Genomic DNA, 11,041 nt, shown 5'->3' with positions numbered 1-11,041 from the left:
GATAGGAGCTGACCATTCAGTGACAGTGACTGCCCTGGGGGCAGCTCTACAGAGGGCAGGAACCATCCAACGAGAAGCCAGAGGCCAGGACCTCAGGCATCTCATGCAGGATACACAGCCAGCAAAGGGCAGATTGACACCCAGGCTATTGGTGCCAGAATCCACTCAGCCACTCTAGCTGGTGTGGGAGGATCATTCTGAGGTGGTGTTGGATGATAATTCTACTTTCTGCAGAATTCTGGGCTTCCAAGGGTGGAACTCTGGAGCTTGGATAGAGCAGGTCAGGCGAGCTCAGTCCAGGAAGACAGGACTCCTCTGAGACAGGTGAGACAAGCTCCAGGTTTGATGGGAGGCAGGGAGCAGCCTCCTGCCAGCTTGAAGTCCTCTTCTTAGTGAAGTGTGCTAATAAATTACACAGCACATCAGCTCTCTCAAGTATTCTTGGAGCTGTGCCTGCATAGAAAGGAAGGACTCCATGCATCCCAGCTTGGACACCCTGTGACACTCTGCCCACGCTCAGCTCTCTCTTTTGCTCCCTGTCAAACAAAGAGGCTGTGGGATGACCATGAAAATAACAACAGCCACGACAGTAGGAATAGCTGCTATTTCCCGAGCACGTGCTGATGTGCGCTCACTCACTCAATCCTCACAGCTCTGCAAGGTAGGCGGACTGAGGCATCTCACACAGGGCACACAACCAACAAAGGGCAGATTGACACCCTGGCTGTTGGTGCCAGCATCCACTCTCAGCCGCTCTAGCTGGTGTGGGAGGGTGGAAGGATTTAAAAATAAAAAACAAAACAAAAAACAGTAGAAGTGCTCCCAACAGCTGCCGACACTGGTACGTGTCTGGGGGAGGGAAGAAAAAAGCTCTCTTCTTCTGTCTGCCAACGACCTCCTGGATATTTTCTGCTTTCCTTGTGAGCTTCTTCCATATATTAAAAAAAAAAAAAAGTCAAATAGAAAGCTCAGATGAGCTGGTGTCTTTAAGAAGTCAAAATCTAACCTGACCATCTATTTATTTTGCATGTAAGGGATTAGGAAGATGCTGAGTTATTTTCCTTTGTACGTCTGAAGCATACAATGCAGAAATTTCAGCTTGCATTCTGGGTTTAGGACCAACTCACGACTAATTGGAAGACGAGAGTGTGGTGCAGGAGGGGGTGACTTCCTGGCATTTAGCTGCTGTCCCCCCACCGCCCTCCACCAGCAACTCATCTGTATACACTCCCCTCTAATCAGGGACCTTGCTTGTGTTTTGCCAACAACTGCTTTTCCTTCCCGGAGACTTGACAGGCAATACCCTGTGTTACAAAGAGACGCATTTACAATCAATGGAAAGGACAAACAAGTGTTTGACTGTCATATTAACATTTGAGGGATTCTTTTAGTTTTTTCAGCCTGATTAGAAATTCATCTCCTGATTAGAAATTCATCTTTAGAAATTAGAGATCTCTACTGCTTTCAATCTCCACAAGTGCAGATGCTTTTGCTTGTCTGCTGTCTTATTCCTCCTTGGAAACTTAGGTCAGGGAAGCGGGAAGTTCCAAAGAAGAAAGGGCCGGGCATCCTCTGGAAATGTATGAGGAGATTTCACTCCCTGAGCAGGCAGTGGGCTCAAGGAGGGCCAGGGCCTGGACCCCAGGCCTGCTGTCTCCTCATGGGCTCCTGTGGCCTCCTATTTAAGGAATAAAAAGCTTATTTAAGGACTAAATGTTGTCTAAGGAGTATAAGTTGACGCTGAGGCAGACAAGGTGGAATACACAGAATATCAGCCGTGGCAGGGAGAGAAACTTCCTGATCCTGCTCTCTGGTGTCACAAATGAAACTGGCCCTTTACCTGGAAAAAGGTGAGAAGACTGTCGGGACCCCTAATGCCGTTTCTTTAAAATAGCAGCTGTTGTTCTTTTTCTACTCATAAAAGCCATATGTTTCATGATATCAATTATTTCCAGAAATTGTATTGAGAAAAGCATAAAGAACAAACTGGAGATCACCTATAATCCTACCACAGCAAGGGGATCATGGCTGATGCTTAGCTTTAGATTCTTTCATTCTGATTGCATACCCACTTCTTAAAAGTTTTAAGTAAGTTTGGATCATACTATTCATACTGCTCTGTAATCTCTATAAAAGGTGTTCTCATGAAGTTTTTTTTTTCTTTGTTGATACAGAGTCTTACTGTGTTGCCCAGGTTGTAGTGCTGTGGTACCAACTCTGCTCACTGCAGCCTCTACCGCCCGGGTTCAAGCAGTTCTCCTGCCTCAGCCTCCTGAGTAGCTGGGATTACAGGTGTGCACCACCACGCGTGGCTAATTTTTGTATTTTTAGTAGAGACGGGGTTTCACCGTGTTGGTCAGGCTGGTCTCGAACTCCTGATGTCGTGATCTGCCCATCTTGGCCTCCCAAAGTGCTAGGATTACAGGCCTGAGCCACCCTGTCTGGCTGAAAGTTTTTTTTATGTTCTTAAATATTCCTCAAGAACATTCCTTTTAATGTAGAGAGAGTTCCATATCATGGATGTTCCAGGCTTTTTTTGATTCATTCTCAATTTGTGGGCATTTCATTTATCTGCACGGTTTTGGTATTATAAAACTCACATCTGGCCAGGCGTGGTGGCTCACACCTGTGAGGCTGAGGCAGAAAGATTGCTTGAGTCTGGGATTAGAGACCAGCCTGGGCAACATAGTGAGACACCAACTCTATGAAAAATTAAACTAAAAATTAGCCGGGTGTGGTGATGTGCATCTGTAGTCCAGGCTACTGAGGAGACTGAGGTGGGAGGATCGCTTGAGCCCAGGAGTTTAAGGCTGTAGCGAGCTGTGATTGAGCCACCGTATTCCAGCCTGAGTGACAGAGCAAGACACTGAATCAAAAAAGAAAAAACCTCACGTGTATTACTGATTATTTCCTTCAGAATAACTTCAAAAAATAGGAACATTTTACAAAGTCATATTTCACCTTAAAAATTTAGTACCTGTTTATATTTCCACAAACACAAAATACGTTTCTTAAGCTCTAAATAACGCTGGGAGCTGGTCTTTTAAGCACGCTCAAATGTTTGGAGAGAAACTGTCTTCCTGGTTTGTCCTCCCGCACTGAGCATGGCCGCTTCATGGCCCTTGGCACCCTGGTCCCCCTCACCATGGCAGTCATTGCTCAGCAGTCACAGGCCCCGGGCAGCTACTGACTGCTGGGGCCAACACAGGACCCAAAACCTATTTGCCATCTCTGGATCGGGGATTGACACCTATTCTGTAGTGATGTGCGAAGTCCTGCTGTGCTCGTTCCTGAAGAGGTGAGTGTGTGAGGTGCAGGTGACACGGGTTGCACCTGCACAGAGTGGTTTTGGAAACACCACGAGTGATACTCCTGTGAGCACCTGAGCAAACGCTGAAATGCAGAATTGTAACCCTACTCACTGGCATTGCCCATACCTAGCGGCCACTCTGTTCTCACCCCACCACCGGAGTGATTTAGGAAGTCAAAGTCTTTGATATTCATGAAGCCTTTATTAAAGCGAAAACGCCTTTGGGAAGGGACCTGAAGGCTTTATCCACTGGTGTTTCGTTCTCCATCAAGGTCTCGGCAGAGCCGCCTAGTTAGACTGGGAGGAGGCGATGTGTAGAGAGGGGGACCCACTACAGAGGAAGGCTGGGCCAGGGAGGAGGTGGGAGGAAGAAGGCTCCTGCAGGGCCCTGAAAATCATTGCCCAGTGCCTCGGGTGACCATGGCAAGGATCTCTGAAGGGTCTCACACATCACTTATTCTGATCATCTTCTGTCCAGGAAATGAGTCCATGGCATGACGAGGGTGAGTAGAGTAAATAACTTCCGTTTCCATCACTGTTTCCGTCATGGAGTCTGTTAGCAGAGAGCATCTCTAAGGAAGCTGTGAAATAATTAGGATTTATATACAAGTGGGGCAGCCTTTCCCACTGTATCCACATCAGTTGGAGGGTTTCTGCTGGAGAGGAGTATTCTGTGTTCTTGGCATTTACATGGGGGTGCTCTCCAGGAGCAGCTCTTTATCAGATCGGAGAGCACTCGTGGGATGATGGTGGGGGGACGTTCTTCTTGCATGTTGCTAGGTAAGGTTTATAGTGTTCTGCATCTAACAGCTTTCACTTTTGATTTTTCACTCTAGATTGTTTTTTTGCATGAAGATCAAGAACGGTTGTGTTATGCTTTGCAACTGACCTAAGGTGGGATCCCCTTTAACAGGAAGAGAATACAGAAAAATTCAGCAGCAGCGAAACTGCTCTGTAAACAGGCTTACAGTGCAATCTAACTTGGGTAATTTGATTTGTTGGAAGGTGAAAGCTGAGCTGCAGAGTACCCTGCTTTTTCAATCATAAACGCCTTCAGCTTGTTCTTTTCTAGGCTGATGACATTAGAAATGCATTTGCTTTGTGTGTCACGGACAGTTCTCTTGGGCATTGCCTAGAAGACCTGCTTGCTATCACTTGTGCTGTATTGGAATGCTTAGATGATACAGGCCACTGAGTGTTGGTTGGGTAGGGCTTCCTGTCCATGGGAACCTTTTATATTCCCATCCCCTCCTTTTCCATTCCCAACTAGCCTCCTCATCCTCTGGGCTCAGGTAGCTTCCCCACAGGTTTTATTAGCACTTAAGGTACTGTACTGAGGTGGCGAGCTTCCACGGTAGGGCAGTATCATGCGGGAAGGAATCATGATTCAAACCCAGGCTCTGTCACTCGGTGGATGATGTTGAATGATTTGTGCAAGCTCTGTGCCTGTTTCCTCGCATGTAGAATTTCTCTTGGAAATATGATGTTATCCTACATAACTCCCCAGTGGTGTGGCAGCTCCAAATTAAGGTCAGTGTTCCCTTCACATACCGGACATCTCAAAATTAGTACCTTGTAGAATGAAAGAATACACCCAGCAGGCTCCCTTCACGAAGCAATAATCTGACTCTTGTCCAAGTTGAACAACTTTATTGGGAACAAAACAACTGCCTCTGGGTTTCTGCTCATCTGTTCTTTTAAGCAGTGAAATGCTTGTGTCCAGCAGCCAAGTGGCAGTAACCTTTGTGTCTTCAGTTCTTCCAAGAGTAGGTGTTTCTTAATATCCCTGATTGAATTAGAACTCAAGTCCCAGCTGGTTGCCTTCCACTGGCCAGAAGCTGGCTCCTGGAACTGGCTTGATGGCCTGGCCAGACTATCTGAAGAAAGCTGCCTGTCCTCCTGCCCAGCAGCTGCGTCTCATCTGAGGGCACCTTGTCCCATTGCTGTGTTCCTTTTTGTGAGAACCCCATCCTGAAACTGCATAATTTCAAGCTTAGAAAAAAAAATAGAATTGCCGTAAGATAGGGCAAAATTAGAATAGCTTTTGTGTTTGAAAGCTAAAACTCTTTAAGTATGCACAGACAATTGTCGGAGCTTGTTCTCTTGCAAACAGAAGTCTTGGCAAGCTGAGGTGAGTTTGGACAAATAACAATCAGTCTCCCTTTTGAAGTGAGCAGGGACCGGACTGTGCCTCTGAAGAGGGTCTATGAGTACCCCAGTCCTGTCCAGACTCAGAAGAGAAAAAGGAGGCCCCGAGGTCATGCCAGGAAATGTGATTCGGCCAACCATGTTTTGCGTGCCTACTCTGTCTGTGCCTGAGGGCTTTCGTTCTATCTAATACATGAGACCGGATCACAGATAGGCAGCTTCGAGAGGCATATGTGAACACCAAAGGGGCTCTTGGCTTTCTGTGTCATTTCCATAGAGTTCTCCTTCAGTTCTTAGCCACGTGCGTTGGGGCCATGAGTGCACTGAACAGCACAGTCTCCCAGTAAGACCACAGTGTGGTGGTCAGCGGCAGAGACTCCAGAGGTAGACCATCTGGGCTATTTCTATTGCTACCAGTTACAAGTTCTGTGACCTCGTTAGAGGCTAAGAGTTAAGGCACATCCCTTAAGCTCTCTGTGACTCAGTTTCCTCTTCGGATAAATGGGGGTTAAGAATAGTGCAGATCTCATAGGTTTGTCATCAAAGAATAAGTGAATCAAGTTATGTAAAGCAGACAGAACACAAGCCTGGACATAAACACGTAGAGCCATATGCATGTTGGTTCTACAAAATAAATATACATGATTTGCTTCTATTTATTGATAAATAAATAGGATGTTTACCTTGGTAACACTTCTGGAGCTGGGCTCTGGAAGTGTGACCTTGAGAAAGGGGAGGGGGCAGTGGGACCTGGAGGGCAGAGTCCCCACAGCTCAGGAACCACAGCGCTGACCTTTCCCTTGTTTCCACGGGGAAAATGAAGAGGATGGTACCAACTGCCTGGAGGCCACGATGGGACCAGGCGTGTCAGGGCAAGGCAGGTAGCGCCCTGCCCTGTCTTGACTGCAGCAGCTGAAGGGGAATGCAGAGCATCTTTCCTGCTCCCCTGCAGCTCCACCCCCGTCCTTTCCCTCTGGTCTCCTTTTCCGTGTTATGTTCTGCATCTGCAGCGGTTCCTGTCTCTGTCATTAGCCCAACTCTCCTTGTGAGATGAGGAAGCTGAGTCCTGTGCCCTTGTCACTTATTTGCCCCTGGGCGGACAGTGGCTGGGCTGCATTATTTCTCTCCTTCCCATCATCCTGGTATCTGTGTCTCCATCCTAGCTACCCTTTTCCTTATCTCTTCCTTTTCTCTCATTCTTTCTCTCTCCCATCCTGGTGTGGGCGGGGATGCAGGGAATTCTAGGGATATAATTAGTAGCCAGGGAGAAAGCAACTCCAGCCTGCCTTGGTTTTTTCTTGGACCAGTTGTGGCGAGATAGGACAAGCACTGTCTGTCCATGGGATGCAATGAGCACCCCAGGGTTGTGGGAAGGGACCAGGACCCCGCCGGTGGACCCCCCCTACTGTCTCTGACCCCAGATATACTGTGACACACTCTCTCCCTGTCCCCAGCACACACACACAAACTCGGAGTAAACACAGAGGGCCTGATGGGGGAAGAGAAGGAGCCAGGTGTGGGGTCAAGCAGAGCAGGGCTGCGCAACTTTGGCAAGTGACTGGCATGCCTGTTAAAGCAGGTAATGGATTGCACCAGTGATTCCAGCCCTGTGCAGTGTGTTTCTCAGGATGATGCACCCGCCAGGCAGAGCAAGCTGCTTGGGATGGGGAGGGGAGCCTGTGACCCGGCCCATGCCCCTGGTTGTGGAGGGGTGAGCAGAAGACAAGCAGTTGCCCGACCCCTAAGCCTGTCTTATAGGCATAGCTCCACGTGGATTTCATTGGTGTCTTCATCCTCCTAACATACAACCTTGACATTGCTGCCAAGGAGCTGCTGCTTAAGCGGGATTCCTGTCCTGGGGTGGAAGTCTTCAGGTCTCTCCTCCACATCCACGGTCTGGGTTCACCTTGTGATGTGACACTTACCTTTTCATTTGGGTTGGAAACAGCCAGACCCTTTGGGGCCTTGCAGTCTTCTGGCTTCACCTGAGATTCTCATTCTCTCTGGCCTGTGGTCAAGGCCTTCTAGAGGTCAAGACAGGGCCTGTGACACTTCCTTTTTGTTCATTTGGTTCTTTGTGCTCCCAATAATTTTTTCAGTACTGAGATAAGGTTACAAAAATGGGAGCACATTTTTATGTCCAACCAATGCTGTGTATCCCTGAGACCATGTGTTGAAGCTCACTTGTATATAAGTGAGTTTATATACAAGTTGGGGGCATCTTATAAGAACAAAGGCCTATATTCCAAGATCTTGGGGATCGAGAGGTCTGGGCCAAGCGCACACCCTACCTCTGCACGTACACACTCACTCACATACGCACACGTTCCCCCGGCCTCACCAGTGTAGGACCTGCCTGTACCTCAGGCTGCCGGAAGGGGCTCCTCACCCTAGACCTGGCCCAGGCATTACGGACGCTGTCCCTCTGTCTTTTCTTTTTCTCCCTCATCATTTTCTAACAAGCACCTTCAAGACTTTGACTTTCTCTGTGTGCTGCCGGGATGCTGTTGACTACCTTCAAGCCCTGAAGAGTCATCATGCCCCTGTATCGTTTCATTTCCCCACTCATTCACTTGCTCACTCACTCTGCAAGACGTGTCCCTGGGACCACACTGTTCTAAGCCCTGAAGATACAGCAAGGAACAAGACAGACAGTGTGGACCTTAGACACACTTTTTCTTTTAACCCCTCCCTAGGGATTCACCATAAATGACAGAATCCCTGCTGACTTCCTCTAAAAATATTCAGAATTTCATGTTTGTACTTTAGCAGTCAGACTCCTTGGTCCTGCCTTGCCAGGCCCCACACTCTTCTCGGTTGCTTTTGGGGGAGGGGCCACTTGGCCTCAGCAACACACATTTCTAAGAATTTATTTTAGGCATGGAAGAAATCCCAAGTCCATATATATTTCAGTGGTCAGCTTCAGCCTTTTTCCATCTCCCCAAGCCTTCTCTGTCCTCCACCTTATTCCTCCTCCACAGCCTCCTCCTCACCACCACCATCTGCGTGGTCAGAACTTGAGCACATCCGTGGAAAATCAGAAGCAACCACACAGCTAAAAAGACCCAGCCTTCTGGGGAGTATTCATTCCTGCCTATGTGGGGTGCGGTGTGGCACGGGGAAGAGAACCCCCAGCTCCTTGGTGTCCAGTTTGCAGGACCTTGAGCTCCTTGGTGTGCCAGCTTGCGTGACCTTGAGGAAGTTCTCTTCCCTGAGCCTCTGCATTCCCCTGCAGAGCAGAAGTCCAGTAGCCCTGTGCTTGGCTGTTGTGAGAATGAAACTGGACCCGAGAATGCTCTCTGTAGTGGTTGATATGATGAAGAGCCTCCATGGGGTATGCCGGAGTGCTGCTTTTCTGTCAAGGACATTCTTGGAGTATAATTCTTGAAACCTAGATGACGGAGCACCCTTTTTAAATTTTATTATTATTTTTTAAGAGACAGGGTCTCTGTCGCCCAGGCTGGAGTGCAATGATGCAGCGATGGTTCACTGTAGCCTCAACCTCCTGGGCTTGAGCAGTCCTCCCATCTCAGCCTCTCGAGTAGCTGGGACTATAGGCACGTGCCACCACACGATACTATTTTATTTTTTTTATTTTTTGTAGAGATGGGGTCTCACTATCTTGCCCAGGCTAGTCTCAAACTCCTGGGCTCAGGCAGCCCTCCTGCCTTGGACGCTCAAAGTGCTGGGATTACAGGTGTGAACCACTATACCCGGCCAGCATCCTTTTTATCGCTCAGATTGCTCCCTACATGGCTGGTGACATGGTCCCTTTCTCCATTGCCTTTCATGGAGGAAGGACTAGGGTGGTCCCTGGAGGGCGGGAGAACGTGTGCCATGGTACATGGTTTGGCAAGTTGAGGGCATCGGTGGCCTCAGCCGGGGCTCAGTGAACAAGAGGAGGCAGACCTGGGGAAGGAGCCTGAAAAAACAGCAGCCCAAGCGAAGGAAAACTGAAATGGACCCGATTTGATTGCGATTGAAGAGCTACAGAGGGTGTCACTGGAGCAGTAAGCGGGGAGGGAGAAAGCTGTGAAGTCGTGGAAGAAGTTAGCAAGTTACCTGGGTGGTCCCTCCCATCGCAACGGGTCACTATGCGTGAAATGGGGCCTCTCCTCACCCCCACCTTCCTCCTCGTCAGGTTCCACGGAAGTGGGAAAAACACTTCTGCTGTCCTTTTGGTACCTAAGCAGAGGCTTTAAAAATACAAACTCGTGAGAAATAGACACAGTGCCTAAATGAAATATAAACTGTGGTGGCTACGGCTGCTGTTTCGTAACAGCCATCTGTACGTCGGCTCCCGGGAAGGGGACAGAAGCCTGAGATGAGGGATTAGCAATGCTGTCGTGGGTGTGATCAGATACCATTTATGGGGCATTACTAGAAATCAGGCACCATGCAAGCTATCTCATCCCACTTAATCCTCACACCAGCTCTGTGAATTCCACACCGTGGCTGTCTTCACTTTACCAACAAGGAGACCAAGGCTGAAAGAGGTGCGGTAACTTGGCCGAGGTCACACATCTCATGAATCCAGGAGCTGGAGCCTAGTCCAGGAGCTCAGCTTTGCTGGACAGCAACTAGTTCAGAATAATAATGGGAGGCTTTTGCATAATAATTTACATTCCTCAAAGTACTTATGATTGTCTTATAATTAGTCTCAGAAGGTAAATAAGGCTAGGTAGCTAGGAAAGTTACCAGTGAAAAAACTGAAACCTAGAGACACTGCAGCTTCTCAGAAGTTCAGATAGATAGTGAAAAAAAACAGGAACAGGATCCAGCCCCACCACCCACCAGCCCCATCTGCAGGTAATCCGTATCTCATCCCTACAGACAGCACTATGTTTTAGCTTTGTACTAAGGATGAGTGAAATCTATGGTTTGGGTAGCAGAGTATTAATATCTTACTGGATGAGCTTTCTAATGAGCAGCCTGGACTGAAGAGAACCATAGCACACATAGGCATGGCAGGACTCACAAATTGCCACGGATTAGCCCTGTCCCCTCCTGGCCTTTTAGTTTATTGCTGCTAAGGGAGTCAAATCACAAAGGGGCTTTCTGTTTGCAGGTGTTCATTCATTTGACTGACGTTTGACATTAGAGGATTTGCCCTGCCGTCATCCCTGTGCTAGGCACAATGTTTGCAGCCCTTCCTGTGTTATCTTGCTGTTTACATTGAGCCCCAGATCTGGCTGAAGGGGTAAAAATCCTTCGTTCCATCTGTATAAACATGCATGACCTGATCTCTGCCCACTGACAACATCCAAACAGTCATTCATCCACATGACATAGAATGTCAAATGCTGCTACTCCACATAGAGGTGGGACCCCCATGGGAGGAGGTACATGTGACGGGGATTTTGATTGGAGGGTCCTCAGGCCAAGCATGTGGCAGTATAGTGCTCACCTTGGAGAAGACTCTGCCAGCCTTTATTTTCTGCTGCTCCATCGTTAACTTTGTGCCCTCAGAGATGGTCGAGCCTACCTCTGCCTAGCAGAGCACTCCCGAGACATGTTTTTAAGTAGGTCGTCTGCAGGTGGAAGGCACTTGAGTTGGCCAATCACACAGAAATGAAATCTTAC

The sequence above is a fragment of the Mandrillus leucophaeus genome, unplaced genomic scaffold, assembly GCF_000951045.1.
Source record: "Mandrillus leucophaeus isolate KB7577 unplaced genomic scaffold, Mleu.le_1.0 Scaffold728, whole genome shotgun sequence".
Lineage (NCBI taxonomy): Eukaryota > Metazoa > Chordata > Mammalia > Primates > Cercopithecidae > Mandrillus > Mandrillus leucophaeus.
Note: the sequence above shows the minus strand (reverse complement) of the source record.